The following is a 12,011-nucleotide window of genomic DNA, read 5'->3' as shown; positions in this document are numbered from 1 at the left end:
GTCTGGGGCGAAAGTTGCCTTTTGCTTGTCACTTGCCATACAACTCCTAACCGACTTTAAAGATTATTGCACTTTGCAAAATTGAATTTAAACAAGCCCCTTTTAGGCTGCTTGTCAGGCAAAGCAGGAAAAGGAAAAGCAGGCAGAAGGCTCTGGGCAGCTCGCTTATAGCCTGAGGCTGTGCGGGTTTACTCAAAACTGAGACGTTAACAGGATTGACTCTCGAGGAAATGTGTAGAGGATTGCAGCCTTTAGGGAAGAATGCAGGAGATCAGATTTCTCTTTTTTTTTTTAATTATCCAAAATAAAAACCATCTGCAGATAAGTCTGCATAAAAGGATAAGCACTACCTTTCAAAATTACACACGGGTTTTAGCAGGTGCAGCTTGTCTGCATACACACCATATATTTAAAGCACATGCACACCCAAAAGAATACTGCAAACAGTAGTTTCCTCTTTACAGATCTATAATTCCCACCACCCCAAGCACACTACAGTTTCCAGGATTCTTTGAAGGGGGGTGCTTTAAGTCTACTATGTGCACATAGCCACGGGGGGGGGGGGCAAGAAGGCTGCATTCATCCAAATTCTCCCTCATACACTTAAAGGTACAGGGACCTTCCCCCCTTTGCATTTAGCCCCTTGTATTGTCTAGAAAAGCAGTAGGGAATCTGTAGCCTTCGAGCTGTTGTTGGACTACAAGTCCCATCATCCCCAAACACTGGCCAGGGTAGCTGGGACTGATGGGAGTTGGAATTCAGCAACATCTGGAAGGCAACCAGTTCCCCAGACCTGATCTAGACTCTATGTGCCACAGTGCTTTTAATCCATTCTGCTTTCATGATTGTTGAGGTCATTTGAGAGTGCCATCTCAGCCAAGTTCCTTGGTGGCTACTCATGCTCGCAGTTGTGGAATTCCCTTCTCTTAGAGAAGGGGTGGGAAACCTTTTTCAGGCCAAGTGGAATGCTGCCCAGTAGTGGGTAAAGCCAGACACAGGCACACTTCTTTAACACATAAATTCACAATAAGCTATTTTTTCCATTGAAACAGAGGCATATATTTAATTATTTGTAACTCCACTCAAGTTTCACCTTCCACTTTCTGCATAGGTTTTATTTATATTCTCTCTCTCCCCCTCCATACATTCTTTATCTGATCCAATTGTGTCAAGAGAAAAAAAGAATCCTTAGTAAATCTCAGCAGAAGAGTGCAAACAATTTCAATGCCCACCTGGCCTGTAGACCCTTACGTACTGCTATTTCATGCCTTCAAAACTAAAAATGCAATTGCATCTTGAAAATTGCATGCATGCTTTTTGTGTATTTGCAAGGGACGTGGGCGGTGCTGTGGGTTAAACCACAGAGCTTAGCCCTTGCCAATCAGAAGGTCGGCGGTTCAAACCCGCACGACAGGGTAAGCTCCCGTTGCTTGGTCCCTGCTCCTGCCAACCTAGCAGTTTGAAAGCACATCAAAGTGCAAGTAGTTAAATAGGTACTGCTCCAGTGGGAAGGTAAACGGCGTTTCCGTGCGCTGCTTTGGTTCGCCAGAAGCGACTTTGTTATGCTGGCCACATGACCTGTACCTCGGCCAATAAAGCGAGATGAGCGCCGCAACCCCAGAGTCGGTCATGACTGGACCTAATGTTCAAGGGCCCCTTTACCTTTACAGAACACTAGTGGACCTCTCTGCTGGGCTCTCTATTCTCTGCTTTGATCCTGTGGATGCAGGAGCTGAAACTGCAGACATTGCACAATATCAGAGCTCTTCCCCCCCCCCCAGCAAAAGTGGATTTAGGGGAGCATGACTGGTTCGGTCGCACTGGTTGTGGAGCCTTCAAGGCACTGCAACTATGAAGTGGAATGGGAGGTGCCACACAGGGTGCCACTGAAATTTGTGACCCCAAGGTCTGCAACTGTCTTCACTGCTCCCCACTGTACAGCTAATAGATGGGAGAGGACCCAGATGGTCAGATGAGGTCCACCAGTGAATTGCCCACTCCTGCCTTAGAGCTTGAACAAAGGCTGGCAGTGAATATTTTGGCTGGTGCTTCATGCATAGAGTTTGGAGGTTGCAGGGACAGGATAACCACAGTAGCAGACCTTGGCATCTCAAATTTCAGTGGTGTCCTGTGTGATGCCAAAGTCCAGAGCCCCCTGCCTCTCGCCTCATGCCCAGTGTGACCACACTGGTCACACTCCCCTAGAGACACCTCTGGTACCCTAACAGGTAATGTGTGTTGGGTGAAAGCATCCTTTCCTCCACTCCGGTGCAGACAGCAAGGTGCAAGTACGACTGGAACTGCAGAAATGACCTCTGCATTTTAAGATGCTAATGTGTCCCAGGTTCAGCACCTGGCAGCGTCACCAGGTAGATCCCTGCCTGGTGCCATTCAGTCTAGACAAGGGTGCCAACTGCAATAAAATATTGCAGAGGCCCAGGTAAGCCCCGCCCCACATAATCAATCAAGACATGACACATGCTCACCAATCTGAATGGCAATGCCCATCAACCTTGTGGGAGGCCTGGCTCTCTCAAATATTTTAGGGGGTGGGGGCAAGGGACCTCGGCCCCTAGGAATTGGCTCCTATGAGTGTAGATAACATTGGTCTGACTCAGAGTAAAGCAGCTTCCTATGTTACTATGAAATGTAGGAAAGGGCAGAAGAGAACGCCATGGATCTTCCTTCTCTTGGGGATTTACATAGACATGGCACATCTCCAGGTTATGATCCAGCAACCCTAAGTGCTATTTATTTATTTTTTGCAAATAAATGAGATATTGAAGGGAAGCTGGAACATATTATTTGTATTTTCCGAATTCGCGGCTTGCAATGAAATTGTGGTAGTCATGACAATAATCTGTCTCATTTTATCTTGCTCTGAGATGCATTGGGGAGGATTTCACAGCAAATGAAACATATTTACTCGATGACTAAATATAGATAGGGGGCTCTCTCTCTCTTCACAATGAAACCCACTGCTATGGTTGCTTATTTTTAAACTGCCTCACCTTTCACAAGCTAATAGAGAAGGCATATGAGTAAATTAATAGGAGAGACCAATGAATGGCTTAAGAAACTAAATGGCAATGCCAAAGTTTACCTGTGAAAATGAGGTCCAACCAGCAGCTCAACACTGGAGTTACCAACAGAGAGCATTTATTATTTTATTTTATTGCATTTCATTTATTTTATTTCATTTATTTTCTTTATTTACTTATTTATTTATTTAATTTGTATACTGCCCTACAGCTGAAGATAACAGGATGGTTCAAAACATAAAAATATAAAATGAGAACACAAAATACAGAATAAAAACAAAAACAAACCAATAATCCCATCTCCTACAAACACATTTAAAAGGGCATAGAACACTAATTAGCCTAAGCCAAAGGCCTAGTTAAAGAGAAACATTATGCCTAAATATATGTAATGAAGGTGCCAGGCGAGCCTCCCTGGGGAGAGCATTCCACTAGCAGGGAGCCACAGCAGAAAAGGTCCTGTTCTCATGTTGCAACCCTCTAGACCTCTCATGGAGGAGCACATGAAGAAGGGCCTCAGGTGATGATCGCAAGCTTCAGGTTGATTCATATGGGAATAGGTGGTCCTTAAGGATGAGTTCCCATGGACTGCAAGAAGATCAAACCTCTCCATTCTGAAGGAAATCAGCCCTGAGTGCTCACTGGAAGGACAGATCCTGAAGCTGAGGCTTCAATACTTTGGCCACTTCATGAGAAGAGAAGACTCCCTGGAAAAGACCCTGATGTTGGGAAAGATGGAGGGCACAAGGAGAAGGGGACGACAGAGGACGAGATGGTTGAACAGTGTTCTCGAAGCTACTAACATGAGTTTGACCAAACTGCGGGAGGCAATGGAAGACAGGAGTGCCTGGCGTTCTCTGGTCCATGGGGTCACGAAGAATCGGACACAACTAACTGACTAAACAACAACATGGATGAATTTGCGGCATGCGGAGGCAGCAGCCGTGGCAGGTGGCCTGCGGAGGCAAAGGCCTCAGTCCAGTTGCCGCCGTGGTGTCAGAGTACATGCAGTGCACCATCATTACGGTGCAACATGACATGACATCATGATGACACAGCATGTCACAACGTCATTATGGCATGGCACGGTGCTTGCCTACGTTGGGCATCCATGGTGTGGGGCCCAAGTGGGCACCCCTGCTTTCCAGCCAAGACAAACAGTACTCAGCATTCCCAGCTTTTAATCTGAGCTAGAGAAGCTTTTGGAGAGTCTGAATGCTGTTATCTTTGTTTTTTTATATAATTACATTTATAATTTTCATTTATATACATTACAGCAATTATTCAACCGTAATTTTAACATTCCCAACTTCGACTCCCTTCCCCCACTTTCTGTGGTTCTGTACATTTCTTTTTGTCCTTTTCGGCATACTCCAAATTGTCTTAACTTATTCTTTTATTCATCTGTTCTCATTTATATCTCATATATATTTTTGAAACTGCAGGTTTTTACAATAATCCTGCCAATGTCTTGATCTGTTTACAGATCATTTGTAAGTACTCAATAAACCATTTCCATTCCTTTCTAAAAAGTTTGTTATCTTGATTTCTTATTCTTCTGGTAAGTTTCGCCATTTCTGCATACTCCATTAGTTTCTGTAACCATTCTTCTCTTGTTGGGACCCCTTCTTCCTTTCATTTTTGGGCAAATAACATTCTTACAGCTGTGGTTGCGTACATAAATAAATTTCTATACTGCTTAGGTAGCTCTGATCCCATAATTCCTAAGAGAAAAGCTTCTGGGTTGTTGGTTTTTTACAAATTTTATCTTAAATCTTAAATATCATTTCCCAGTAAGCTTTCACCTTATTGCAAGGCCACCACATATGGAAAAAGTTACCTTCTTTCTCTTTACATTTCCAACACTTATTCGATTTTGATTTATACATTTTTGCCAATCCACTAGGTGTTAGGTACCATCTATATAACATTTTCATATAATTTACTCTTAAACCATAACATGTTGTAAATTTTATATCCATATTCCATAATCGTTCCCATGCTTCCATTTGTATGTTGTGACCAATATCTATTGCCCAAGATTTCACTTGTTCATCCTTTGTCTCCCATTCTAATAACATCTTATATATATTAGATATCACTTTAACATTACAGTTTAACAGGTCTCTAATGCCGTTCTCTTTGAAGCCAGCATTAGCAAGTCCCAGAAGCATGTCTCTGCACCCAAGCTTCGCAAAATTCACTGTCACCTCTAGATGTCTGCAGCACATTCCTTTTCTTCTTCTTCTTTATCTCCTCCGCCTCCTCTATTTCTGTGGAATTAAGCATCCATTGACCCTCTGATTTCAACAGAAACACCTGGATTCCTTTGCTTGGCTCTTGCTTCAAGCACACCGGGCAGTTAATTGCCATGAGAATTAAAAAGTCTGCTTAAGAAAAAACCTTTCTTGCCTCCAAAATGAAGAAATGAAGTTTTTAGTGATCGGGGGGGGGGGGGGTGAAAGATAAATAAAGACAAGAGACCCAGCTGGTTTTTCAACATTAAGATTCAGAGCAGAGCAGAGCAGTGGGAGCTCCTCCCGCATCTCTAGAACGTGCAACAATTGACAGTGACCATGGACTCTTCCTCCAGGGGCTCAGCAACATCTGAAGGAGTATTTGTGCAGCCAGCTCTCAACACAGCATGATTAACATAAGCAAGTGTTTCTCGAGAGCTACAGGAGGCCAATTAAATCAAACTGTGGTGGGAGCAGACATGTGGACTGCACTTCAGCCAATGCATTCTCACCACTTGCTGTCTGCTCCCAGTTCAACACACAGCATGCTACATGCTAAACGGATTGTGCCTGGAAGCATCTGCAACAGGCAAGCTATTCTCTGACTGCATTAAGTGATACACACACACATACACACACACACTGAATTTTTCCATGAATAACACGTCCCTGTGTATAAGACACTCCCTATTTTGGGGGACTCCAAATTAAGAAAATGGGGGGAGATTGCCCAGAGTTGTTGAGCTTTCTTTTAGGGGGGATTGCCGAAAATCGCTCAACCCCCTGAACTACACCGCTTTCACATGTTGCCTCTCGTCTGTCCCCACACCAGGAGAAGCTACCTATCGCCTGGCCGATTGCCGCAGCAACTGCCAATCAACACAAGCCCTTGCCGCAACAACCAATAACACACCCAATAGCCACTCACATTCTCCGGCTCGTGGCAGCAACCAATCACACGTCCCCCCCAATGCACTATTCGTGTATAATACGCCCCCCCCCCAGTTTTAAATGTAATTTTTTAATTTAAAAAACCTTGTCTGATACACGGAAATGTATGGTTATATACCAGGCATAGGCAAACTCTGGCCCTCCAGATGTTTGGGACTACAATTCCCATCATCCCTGACCACTGGTCCTGTTAGCTAGGGATGATGGGAATTGTAGTCCCAAACATCTGGAGGGCCGGAGTTTGCCTATGCCTGGTATATATGAATGAAAACATTTCTGTAGAATTTTCCAAAATGCATGAAATATAGAGAGCGCATTACGAAACCTTAAACAAACAACAACAGGGACAAACCCTGGAGCGCCGTGACCCTGACATGTTGATGTTTTGCCAAGCTATGGTGCGACCACATTTGGAATGCTGTGTGCCATTCTCATTGCCTCTCCTCAAAGGTTGCCGCATGGGAGAAAAGGCAAGCAAGAGTTGGCATGATGGGAGCTGACAAAATTAGGCATGACATGGAGAAAGTGGAGAGAAAGAGACGTTTTTCTCCCTCTCTCACACAACACTAGAGCCAATGAAGCTGATTGTGGTGGACACCCAATGATGTTGATTCTGGGAAATTTGGCATGGGTAAAAGAAAGGTATTTATTTCCGCAACACATAGTCAAACTATAGAACTCGCTCATGCAAAAGGCAGTGATGGCCACCGAACTGGATGGTTTCAAAAGAGGACTGGATAAATGTATGCAGGATTAGGCTGCCAGGGGCTACTAGCCATGATGACTAGTTTCTGCCTCCACAATAGGAATCAGCAATGCTTCTGAATACCAGTTGCTGAAAATCAGATCTTCTGCTTAGGTCCTGCTTGTGGGTTTGCCACTAGCATCTGGTTGGCCAGTGTAAGAAGCAGATGCTGGACTAGATGGGCTATTTGCCTGATCCAGCAGTTTCGTATGTAAGATTACCTCAAGGTCCACATATATTGTACAGGCTGGTCACTGGTAGCACCGTGTGGCCATAGGTGACATGGGCCAAAGACCCATGTGCGATTTTGCAGCAGCATAATTAAAAGTGACCCTTTGCCAGCACAGAGGATGATGGACATATTAATGGATTTGTCTTTGACTTTGGGGTCTCTAGAAGGACTGCAGTGATGGATTTTTCATGCAACGCCAGAAGCCAGACTCTGGCAATCCAACCTTTCACAGACAGGTCATTTTTTACAAGGGCATGCCACCTCTAATCAAACCACCAGCAGCAGTAATATAATAAAGTGAGGCTTGGGTGGGAGCTAGCTGGGTCAATGGTCAGACTTACTATAAGGCAGATTCCTAGGTTCTTAGCTTCCTTTTGTCTGCCTTGTCACAGCCACATTATGCATTTAAAGAGCCTTTAAAGCGGATGACTAAAGTGGAAGCACCCTGGGAACTGTAGTTTAGCCCTCAGAGAACTACAATTCACAGTTCCCTTTTTTAAAAAACTACAGTTCCCAGGATTCTTTGTGGGAAGCCATGTCCTTTTAATATATGATGTGGATGTGACCAACGTCTAGTATTAAAGAGAGAGGGACAGATACAAAATCCCTGTCCATTCTCTCCATTAGATAAAGCTCTGCCCACCTCTGCTTGGGTCCTATAATATTTTTCTGAAAGCCCCAAACACTTTGGCTTTTCCTATTAGGGAATGGTTGCCATTTCTCTCACCTTTTCTATGATATCCCTTTGGGAAAGGGCCAAGCTGAAATATACACAGTGTTCTCCACAGCTGCCAGTGCACATCTGGGGGAGAGACATGGTGTGTCAAAGCCAGTCACGGGTGGAAAGCTTGATCTGTAGGTAGCAGTGAGACTTTTTGGTGGCATTGACTCGCTGGGCTCAGTAATCTGCTTTGCGTGCAGAAGGTCCCAGGGTCAGTCTCCCACATCTCCAGACAGAGAAAGATGCCTGCCCCAAACTCAGGAGAGCTGCTGCCAGTCTCACTTGGTATATATATAAGGCAGGGTATCACTTGGTGTATATATAAGGTAGCTTCTTCTGTTCCCTTTTCAGGGCAGGTCTAACTTACACTACAGCAAACCTGATGATGGTGAGAGCGGCTGCTGCGAGTGATGGAGCTTCTAGGGATGAGGAAGTCAGTAACAGATGGATGAATCTGCCCTTGCTCTCCGTAGGTACTACATTTAATTAATTTGCTAATCCTAAAGAATTTGCAAGGCACCACAGTTCCTAGCAACTTAGCTCTTGGAAAATGTAACAGGTTTTTCTTAACATCCAGTGATCTTTCTTGTATCTCTCTTAAAGCCAACACTCTGAAGCTGTGCTTCAGGTTTAAGGAAATGCCTCTGGGAGTAATAATTATTACTATTACTATTACTATTACTATTATGTTCATCCCTTTTAACAAAAGTGTCTCAAAGAGAATTACAGGATTTATGTTGTTGTTTTTTTAAAAAAAATACCAAACTGCTTATCAAACATTTAAAAGCCAAAAGTTTGCCAACCCATTTGATCAATGCAGAAAAAGAAGCATTTTTAGATCTGGGATGTGCAAAGCAGTTGCCAGACTTAGCAAAGATGTAGTGACAGACCGGAATGCCTCTCTCTTCCCTGATTATTAAGTAGTTCAAATGCCTTGAATTAAGATTAGAATTCTGTAATTACATGAATGAAGTCAAAGGGAAGCATAAACGTCTGCAGTCATATTTCAGGAAAACGTTGCTTATAAAAATCTAAAACCTTCCTTGCAATATAACCAGGCCCTCCTTTCATCCTCATATTTCTTAGATCTGAGGTGACTCTGTTTATGTTTTTATGAAGCTACCTAGAACAACTGCACACCTAACCCTTTTCCCAGCCATATATCTGTGCATCAGGGCTACAGCTAACAATTTGTCGATTCCCCTTTGAAATGCTAATTGGCTGTATGCAAATTCCAGTGCTACGAAACTCCCTGTCCTTATTACTTACAAGTTACCTAGAAATGTTCAAATACAATTAAGGGCAGACATTTGCTGCCCTTTTTAAAAAGATCAAAGAGGTTTGTCCTTAAAATCTGTGTTGCAGGATGTAAATGAGGTTTAAGGGGGGAGGAATTAAAAAAAAAACTTAGCATGTTAAATTAGATCATAACCCGAGATTGCCTCTGCTTCTGAAAGTGTGTTTGCATGCACTGGGTTAAGAATTGCCACCGACCTTGGCAAGGGAGAAGGTATCTCCATCAAGCCCCCTCCTGAGAGGTTTCTGACTGCTGAAAGGCATGGCGGCACAACTGTGTGTCTGGAGCTACCCTGTTCTCCTACCCTTGATGTTGTTATCAGCTATGTTCCTGTACCTCATGGGCAGGGTTGGATTTAGGTTTGATGAGGCTCTAAGCTACTGGAGGTAATGGGGCCCTTTATATTTCCAGCTGTCCTTTGTCAACAACAAATTGTCACTGTTTTTTGTGGTAATTTATGGACCTAATAGGTATCTCAAGCCATTTGCACATGTTGCCGTGCAACCAGTCCATGAAGAATGTAGGCACCCTATATATAGAAATGAGCAAACCAGTGATATTTTAGGGAGCAGGCTAGTGGGCTTACATCCTAGGAGCCTACACAACACAAAACACTGTCGCTGTATGTAGGTTTTAGTTTATTTGGAAATGTGCATCAAGGTTTTATTCCTTTAATTTTTTTGGGGGGGGGCCAAGAGAGTGGGGCCCTAGGCTATAGCTTATTTAGCTTATACGCAAATCCAGCACTACTCATGGGGGTGATTCTGCGGAGAGACTGTTCCTAATCGAGGGGAGTTTGCTTGCAAAGCTTCTCTCTACCACCACACTAGGGCCCTGGTCCAGATCAGGCCCCCATCCGTAATGTAGGCTGCTCCATTAGGGCAAGCAGGAATTGCCCCACCTACCTCAAGTCAGCCTCCCACCTTCCTGCCTTCTTATTTGCAAGTCAAGTCAGCTTCCTCCTCCTTATGCTGCACATATACCATTCATTTTCAGCACATTGTCTGCCCCCCACACCCTGGGATCCCGGGAACTGCAGTTTACCCTCTCAGATCTACAATTCCCAGCACCCTGAACAAACCACAGCTCCCAGGATGCTTTTCAGGGAAGCATGTTCTTTAAATGCATGACACGTATGCAGCCTTGGTGTCTCTGTGTTGCCCCTTGTAGAACTTAGCAGGGAGGAAGCTGGAGGCACAGCCAGAATCAGTTGGCTCTGCCAGTCACTGGGTCTGGCGCCATCTACTGTTGGTCTCCCTGGCTTTTGCCCTACCAGTCCCTGGTAATTTGTGTACTTAAGAAAAAATAGAAGCCCTGCGCTTAAGGGCACAGGCATGGGGCAAAACACGTCTAGTTTGGCCTTTGGAATGGTAGGGGGAACCTGTCCTGCTCAGCAATCCTTACCAAGTCTGTGATGCCCCTTTGATGTGACGTGAGCTACTGTTTGTGCTGTCCTCCTCTAAAATAGACCTATGGCATGGGACCATTAACTAAAGCTAAGCTGACGAAAGGCACATGATAGTCTTCTGCACCACTGCATCCCTTGATCAAAATGCTTGCGCGTAATCTTCCTTGCCTTATTTAATGCGACAGTAAGGTAAAGAAATGCCAGATACATTCAGCATTCCAAGAGATATCAGCTTCCTCGGCTTATCTCTTCACGTATACCTCACCATACCTAACTGGTGAAGATATACAAGGAATGCAAGATGAATTTCCCTGCAATCTAAGTGGTTTACCTTCTTCAGATCTGTGCCTTTCCACCTTTTGATTTTCGGTTTTATGTTCATTGTATGCACACAGCTTTGAGAAGTTAGTCAGCCCTGCTGATGTGATGGCCTGGGAATCGGATTCAGAGGCTGAACCTGAGGAATCCCAGCCTGCACAGGAGTCCCCGCCTCCAGGACCAGCTGAGCTGGGGCTGGGGCTTGAATCTGAAGGGCCCTCACATGTGCTCCTCAGGAGCAGACACCAGCTGAATCTGCTCTGGCTCTGGAGGTGATCGAGGACCTATTGCCTTCAGGTGCTCCACTCTCAGCCCCGTCAGTGGAAGGTGAGGTTGCCCCTGGGTCCAGTAACCCTCCATCCTCTCCTGAGCTGCAGAGGCTCAGGGCAGAGAGGCAGAGGGAACTAAGTTCCCACAGGAGGAGTTCTCACCTCCAGGCCAGGAGAGGCGAGTCACCTGCGGGCCGGGACCGCCCTAGGCCTCGGGGCAGATAAAAGCCAGCCCAGTCCCAGGTTGCGGGAGCAACATTGTTGGTAACATGTTCCTGCTGGCACCTTGCCCTGCTCTTCTGCCAGAGTTCCTGACCACACCCGACTCCTTGCCCTGGACCCTGCTTCAGCCTTAATGGACAGCCTCCCTACCACATCCTCTACCTCGGACTGGACTTGGACTAAGCCGCACGGTAACCCCCGGGACCAGCACAGCTGCCATGCATGATAGTGGTGTCCCAAAACTGCAAAATAAAAATAAAAATCCTGAGAGCAGATTCTGGCTCCTGTCAACACGGGGGATAATAGTTTTCAGCATCTTCAATCCAGAGGCAATCTCTGTAGTCATTGAATTGTCCACGCCTTGACTGCAGTTAAATTGTAGATAGCAAAGGTGTGGAAATGTATCAACATAGGAACATGGTTTTGAACAAGTATGGAAGGTTCTTGTTGTGGATAAAGCAGGGATGGGGAACTTGGTACCCTTCAGAGGCTCTTTGACTCCATTTCCCATCAGTCCCAGCCAGCATGGCCAATGGAGCCCAATATGTCTGGTGGGCAACAGGTTCCCTG

This window comes from Podarcis bocagei, assembly GCF_964188305.1.
Source record: "Podarcis bocagei genome assembly, chromosome: 10".
Classification (NCBI taxonomy): domain Eukaryota; kingdom Metazoa; phylum Chordata; class Lepidosauria; order Squamata; family Lacertidae; genus Podarcis; species Podarcis bocagei.
This window is presented reverse-complemented; position numbering follows the sequence as displayed.